Consider the following 7,508-nt stretch of genomic DNA (forward strand, 5'->3'; position numbering starts at 1 on the left):
TAAAGTTTGCTTTCGGCTGATTGATACATTGGAACCTAAAACAGGATAGTTGGTAGTGGAACACTACTTCTATTTTTGCTAGGCTAAGATTTAAGCCACAATTTTTTCTGATATCATTCAGAGCATTATTTTGAATATCTGGATGGGGCATTTTCTTTACCTCACTTCACCATATATGGGCAGACTAATAACCACAGTTCTGCTGAGCACAAACAACATGCAGTATTTCCCACATGCAAATCAGGCACATGACTCGACACTCCCTGATCCGCTGAGAATTAGTGTTTCATTGCTTCTTACCAACATCCAACTCTCCCTCCTCCCAACGATCTCTAACCCCCAGACTTTCATCAAAAAGGAAACTGCAAAATTTTAGTTCAGTCGAGTCACAACATTTCCATGATTTATTACTAAATACAGTGACCCATTCAAATACAAACAGCTGCAGCACCTATGATTGTAGTACCTCTTTTCAGCACCAAACAATTTATTTATCAAGAACTTATTGCTTATGTCATAAAGCACTCTTCTCTACTTCTACAGAAGAGTAATAAAAAATTTCTTTTCCATTGAGGATTGAGAAATTTGTTTAAATTGTTTCCCACTTTGAGAAAATTGAGCATTTGGGAATAACTACAAATGCCATAAAAGTTATTAAACCTTAACAGTGCAGCAAGTGTGCCAAAGGTTAAATTTTCCAACACTACTTCTGGCACATAAGAGCACTTATTGGGAAACTTCACCACTTGATGATATTCTGCCCATTAATCTTTCATTAAATGTTTTAACATGGGAACATAAACAAAAGGAATTATTAATCAGCAGGGATGTACTAGAAGGCACTAAATGACAGGACAAGTTGTGGAGAGACCCAAAGCATTTGGGACTCATTATTCTGTGACCTTCAAGAACTACAAGAGTGCTGACTCTATTCACCCTCTAATATTTCCAGTTACCCATCCTCACATCCACCTCCTTGTAGCTTAGCCACTACCCTCCCTCTCCCTCAATGCAGCACAATTTATTCCTCGTTCAGCCCAAGAATCTCTGTAGCTTCCCACACTAATGCTTCAGTGTTCCTTCAAACATGAGTGGCAAAAAAAAATCAGGTACAGCAATTTAATTAGGAAGGCAAATGGAGTGCTGGTCTTTATTGTAAGGAAGAGGGCCTGTAAAATAAGCAAGTCTTGCTACAAGTGTACTGGGCACTGTTTACACTACTGATCTTCTTACTGAAGGGAATGATTTTGGCATTGGAGACAGTTAAAAGATTCACCTGGCTAGTTGCAGGGATGAAGCCGTCATCTTAGAGAAAAGGTTAAACGGGTTGAGCCTATACACATTGGGGTTTAGAAAAAAAAGAGGCATTTTTTATTTTAACATAGAGAATTCTGAGGGGTTTTGACAGGGTGTGTATTGCAGATATACCCATTTTTGAAGAAGTTTACAAGTAAGAGGTATAGTTTTATAAAAATGGGTCTCCTGTTCAAATTGGAAACTGGGAAGAATTTCCTCTCTCGGAAGGTTGTTAACCTTTGAAATTCACTGCCCTAGAGAGCAGTGGAGGCTGTCATTGAATATAATCAAGGCTGAGTTAGACAAATTACTGGATTAAAAGTGAGTTGAAGGTTATGATGGGAAAGTAGACTTGAAAATTGAGTAGGCAGGCAGGTCAGTGTGGATGGGGCAAGGCCAACGATTGCAGTGGTTAGCAAGGATCCTTAGGGGCTCTTGTGGTGCAATGGTATTGTCCCAACCCCTGGACCCAGAAACCTGCATTCAAGTTCTATCTTTTCCAGAGGGTGTGTAATAACATTTCTGATTAGAAAAATACCTCCGAGTGAGTCCTACGCATCTGGTCCAAGTCTCCAATCCTCAGCACAGCTCAGACAGAGTCCAGGTTAAATACTTTAACATACTGTGTTCCCAGCTGAAATAACAGGCAAAATAAAATCACAAAATATCAAAATGAAACATTGTATAGTTAGGTACTTCTGGGCCTTTCATAAACAAAATACCCTTTAAAGCACAATGTAAAAACAGAATGAATGCGCTATAAATGTAAATAGAGCTCATGTTGGAATTAGAATCATCCTATGCTCCAACTAATGGCAGAAGCTGGTCAATGCAAGCAGAATTACCAGCACTGAACAACATCTGCCACCAGGCGGAGTCCAGGACTTCAGGGCAAGTTGAGAATGGCAGCCAAAACAGAAACAAAATACTGGAGAGTTTAAAAGGAAGGTGTCACAGAGACAGGAGGTGAAGAGGAAATGAGGGAAGGGACAGGAAATGGAGTAAGATCACAGGGATTGCAGAACCATAAAGATTTTGCCAGGCGACAGAACATGGAGTCTGGTGAGCAACTTCAAACTGGAACTTTCAATGTTGAATAAAATGCTGACAGTATAGTTTATGCTGTTAACGTGAAACATTTGCTGAAGTTCATATCATAAGCTCACTAACTCAACTTATCCCAGAAAGGCAAAGAATCTCAAAAGATTTTAACATCAGGTTAAGCAAGCCATTTCACACTGCTACAGTGCAGTGGCTACATAAGTGTTGTTTTTCATTAAGCATATCCTACTGTCAATCTAAAGGAGCAACATGATGTATGAATTATTGTGTTGGTGCAATGCCAAAAGTCAACCAATTATGAAGACCACATACAAGGCATTTCAACAAACTTGTCCATAAGTTAAGAATTTGAGTCATTCTGTATGCAGGCCCATTTAAAATTAGTGGTTCAATTTAAAAATAACTAATAGCAAATCTTAGTCTTAAACAAGAGATTTTTCAGTTGCAAATCACTATTAGGCTACACTAAAGTCATCACCTAAATATATTCAAGGATTGTACTTGCCAGCAGTAATGACCTGGTCAGTGATGTCCACATCCTACGAACAAATTTTCAAAAAGGTATTTCCTAATTCTCATTTCTAAAAGAACCAATGCTCATTTTTGCTGTTCCTTCACTTTTAGTACACTTGTAGGAACATTCAATGTCCATTTTTATATTTTTTGCTAGTTTTCCCTTATACTTCATTTCCTCTTTCTTTTTAGTTGTCTATGCTGATTTATAGGATTTTCCCAGTCTTATGGTTTACCACTAATCATTGCAACAGCTTTTCGACACCATCCTTAGTGAACAGATGCTGCACCCTTCTTGTAAAGTCTTTCTTTCTCAATGGAAATTTTCTTTGTTGGAATTAGCTCCCTGAAACGTTTGCCACTGCGTCTCCACTATCGCACATTTTACTCTATTTTCTCCAGTCCATTTTGGCATCTCAATCTTCATATCTTGGTAGATGCCTTTAAATTTAAGATTAGCTTCAGGTTCTCATTGCCCACCCTGAAACTCCTTGAAGTCTGTTTTGATCATTCTTACTTGGAGCTTATTCATTAACGCAATCTCATTACACATCATTACATCAAAATTAACCTGTTTTGTGGTTCAGTTCAGAATGTATAATGAGATAACTCAGTCTCAAACAGATCATGAAACTCTTATAATCACTCCTATCTAGAGGACATTAGCTAATTCTTTCTTATTACACATGACCATGTCTCAACCTACCCAACAGACATTTAATTCTGATCTAATCTACTGTAGGCCAATTTGCTTGTGGTTCAGGTAGTAATCCAAAACAAAGAAAAACTACAAGATGGTAAGTTTAAATTTATCTAACTGTTTATACTTGCCCAGCAGAACCCCTTTCTTAGTCCTATCTATGTTATTGGTTCCCACATGGATGACAATGACTGTATCCTATACCTCTCAATCCAAGCTCCTCTCCTGGTATCTGGCACCTGATCAGCAACATAGATTTCAATGCTCATGTTTTTTTGCTAAATTGAAAAGTCTTTAACAATATGATTCCCTACAACTACATATCTTCTTACTATCCCCACCCAAATAGCCCCTTTTATGGGGGTATTATGGTCAGTTTACTCATCGAGTCCCAGCTTTTCTTCACACAAACTGCAGGAACATCCTCCATTGCTACTTTCTGGATCCCTGAATCTGCCTCTTTTAGAATCAAATCTACTTTCCCTCACCAAACTGGAAAGAACTATCCCAAATGGTGGGACTACTTCTTGGAACCACGTCTTCAGGTAATAATCCCTCATCCTGAAATATAGAGCAAGAAAGTAGTATTCACTACTCGACTAGCTGACCTGTTTAATGCCTCCAAGCTTTAGTTCTTAGGTCTCACTCTCCTCAACCCATTCCTCTTTTATAACAGAGCAGCACATCACCTCCCTCCTTGTGCCTAATTCCTAAAGCAAGCACTCAGAAAAGGTGCCATCATGATCTAATCCTTCATATATCTTTAAAATGTCATGCATTCATTTTATTGCAATTTTTTCTTTTCTAATCAACCTGTTCAGAGATGTCATTATATATAAGATGGGACTTGAACCGGGTCTCCAAATCTAGAGGTAGGGAAGCTACCACTCGCCACAAGATGGACCCTTAATGTCCTGTATTTATTGTAGCTGGAATTCCAGAGAATTGAGTCAGTTACTGTTGGCTGGGGAGCCAGTCATAACTAGCTACAGTACTGTGATACTAACATTTTTGTATCATTTGGCCTGTTGAGATCATAATGTTTAAGCACATGATGTTCCAGTGCTCGAAACATTTTTTTGCTGCCTAGCAACATATGCAGCACCCTCTTGGAGAGTTTTGATAGATTACCCAGATCAGTTCAAGACTGAACAGCAGTTCAGGGGTTATAATCAGTTTTAGTTTGAGTTGGAGAAGATGATTCCATGTTGATTGAGGTAGTCAACGCAAAGGGTTAGACTAGTGCCAATCTGAAGGTATACAGTCTCCAAGCAGTCAGAACTCAGGAGATGTAATGAGGCAATCGGAGAATAGCAGAAGGTCATGGATACTTATGTTGGAGAGAGTTAGGTCTCAAAGAAGCACAGGGAGCCATTGATAGTTCAATGCAGTGTAAGATGGGGGTGGGGGGGGGGGGGCGGAGGGGGGGGAACCAGTAAACTCAAGTGGCATCCCTTGGTGCAGGTGAGAAATATCAGAATTGAGGGGAGACCAGGGGAACTGCAGCTTAGCAAAGCTGGATACCAAAGTGAAGTCCAGCCTCATGAATCCAGGGGAGTGCAGTTCCAGGGGAAAAAAAAATGCTAAGAAGTAAGCTGCTTTGAGCATTTCATCATGGAATGAGGTCTAAGGCTATCAAAAGTGAGTAATTGCAATTGTAAAAGAAACTAAGGTTAATGACATTTGGTGATCCATAGTATCACCAACAGCCTGGGGTGAGAGGATGGTTGCTGAGAATTCTGTAAGATGTGTTTTACCACAACTGCTATTTGAAATGGTCTGTCGTGTGATCACCACAGTTTGTCTGTTAATGCATAGCTTCCTAATGTTAATTCTGGGTGTTAGAGTACAAGTAGATTATTTTACTTTTCTAACCTTATGTAGTAAAATTTAGTTTACTCAAAACTTTGGAATCCAGTCATCAGGTTCTTCCTAAATACCCATCATCTCAATCTTTATCTGTTTTAAACAAAAAATAGTTACTGACCTTTAACCAGATTATGACAAAATTTGGTCTTGTCTGGGATTGTAACAGTACCTAAGTACTTACCTGTAGCTGTCATTTTACATGGAGCTTGTTTATTACTGAGTCTGAAAGAAACTACAGATAACTTCCACAATTAAGCTAAATGTTGAATACAAACCTGACTAGATTTTAGACTGTGATCAACCTTTAAAACATCCTCACTTACCAAACTGCCAGAGTCAGGAACTCAGGCAAGCTACCACCTTGGTGTGAACTTACATCCCACCATGACTTTGTGGCAGAATTTAGGATCAATGCACATGCAGAGGGCACATTTGTTGCACATTTGGATGCATCATCTGTGACTTCCAAGTAGAAACCTGCATTAAATGCCAAGTAGATATAACAAAGACAGGAGGACAGCAAGAGCAGATCCAAGTTAGAGAGTGGCATCAAGTTGCAATGATTTGTTCACCTTTGACTTGGGTTTGAATACTAACACTTACTGTGGTTATGTACTTACTTGCACTAAGTACTGTATTACAATTTGATGATTGGGTGACAGGACCAAAAAAATTAAAACTTGATCCGGAAATAATGCTGTGTCCTTTACTCTCCTCCAAAAATAATTGTTTCTTTTAAAATGAACGTGGTGATCCTTCCACCAATTGAATATTTGATCATTATTTCATGACAATGGATCAATCTTGAACTAAATTTCACAAGTGTGAGTTGTTGCTATAATCCTCCAAGCCCAGCTGATCTGATAGACTGACAGATATGTTGACAATTTAAAGGGATAGTGTGCTGCTTTACTCTGTATCTAACAGCCAGGGTTACAGAGTCAGATGGAGAGAGATGCAGGCAGGAGACAGGATAGCTCCTATAGCTGCAGGTTACAAGCAGTGGAGTGCACCAGAGAGAGTCACTCAGGGTCACTTTGAGAGATGTTCTGCTGTGGTATAAGTACTTGATCCTGTGGAGAGGCCTCCATTGTTATAGTGGGAAAAGACAGCATTAGCAAGGGTAATTTCAAGATTTGGTGTCATAGTAGAGTTTGAAAGCAACTTTTGTATCTCTCCTCTGCTTAATTATTTCAGTATTGCAGTCACTCATCTCCTTGAAATGGCAAACTCATGCAACATTGTCTAATTAGTAATTTGCCAAATGCTGGTCTTTGTTTGTCTATTCCAACCCTTGTCCTGCTCTGCTTATTCTAGGTTCTTCAGACAACGTGAGGCTCATGCCGAACAGTGTGATGAAGACGAGTATAATGTGCATTTTCATGCCAAGCACTAACCAAAAAATCAGAAATCCACGGAACTCAAGATGGCACTGGACATTTTCAACATGCAGGAGTGAATGAAGCAAATGATCTGTGGAAAATTGCCATGCATTTCTTGTATGCAAAATGCAGGAGAAATCCAAACTGGCCAATTATTGCCAGTTTCATTCATTAGGAAAAAGTAATGGATGATATAATCAACAGTGCTATCAAACAGTGCAATGACCTGCTCAGTGACATTGAGGTTTAGGTTCCAACAGGGCCATTCATCTTCTGACCTCATTACATCCTTAGTTCAAACATGGACAAATGAGCTGATTTCCAGAGGTGAGAGTGACAGCCCTTGACATCACAACTACATTTGACAGATTATGGTAGCAAGAATCCCAAACAAAACTGCAGTCAAATGGGAATTATATTAGGGGTTATACACAGCGGCAAGGGTGGAGGGGTTATTAGTGAGGAGTGGATTTATAAGCAGCAGTAAAAGAAATTATAAACATTTACATAAGGGACTTCTTGCGTTCGGAGATTTGATAAAAGTCTTCCCAGGAGGCTGGTTAGAAAAAATAAAGCACATAGGATTGGTCATAACATTCAAGCATGAATTAATGATTGGCTGACAGACAAAACAGTGTAGGAAATAAATGGGTCAGTCTCATGTTGTCAGGCAGTGGCTATTGGCT

General features: G+C 39.2%; 1 long non-coding RNA gene across 1 annotated transcript; it reads left to right on the plus strand.

Moving 5' to 3' along the window:
• Positions 1-2,276: 2,276 nt before the first annotated feature.
• On the plus strand, positions 2,277-7,036 carry LOC140493627 (uncharacterized). Its single transcript, XR_011963727.1, has 2 exons — positions 2,277-2,358; positions 6,758-7,036. It is a non-coding gene; the product is annotated as an uncharacterized lncRNA (long non-coding RNA).
• The last annotated feature ends 472 nt before the right edge of the window (positions 7,037-7,508 follow it).

This window comes from Chiloscyllium punctatum, chromosome 22 (assembly GCF_047496795.1).
Source record: "Chiloscyllium punctatum isolate Juve2018m chromosome 22, sChiPun1.3, whole genome shotgun sequence".
In the NCBI taxonomy this organism is placed as follows: domain Eukaryota; kingdom Metazoa; phylum Chordata; class Chondrichthyes; order Orectolobiformes; family Hemiscylliidae; genus Chiloscyllium; species Chiloscyllium punctatum.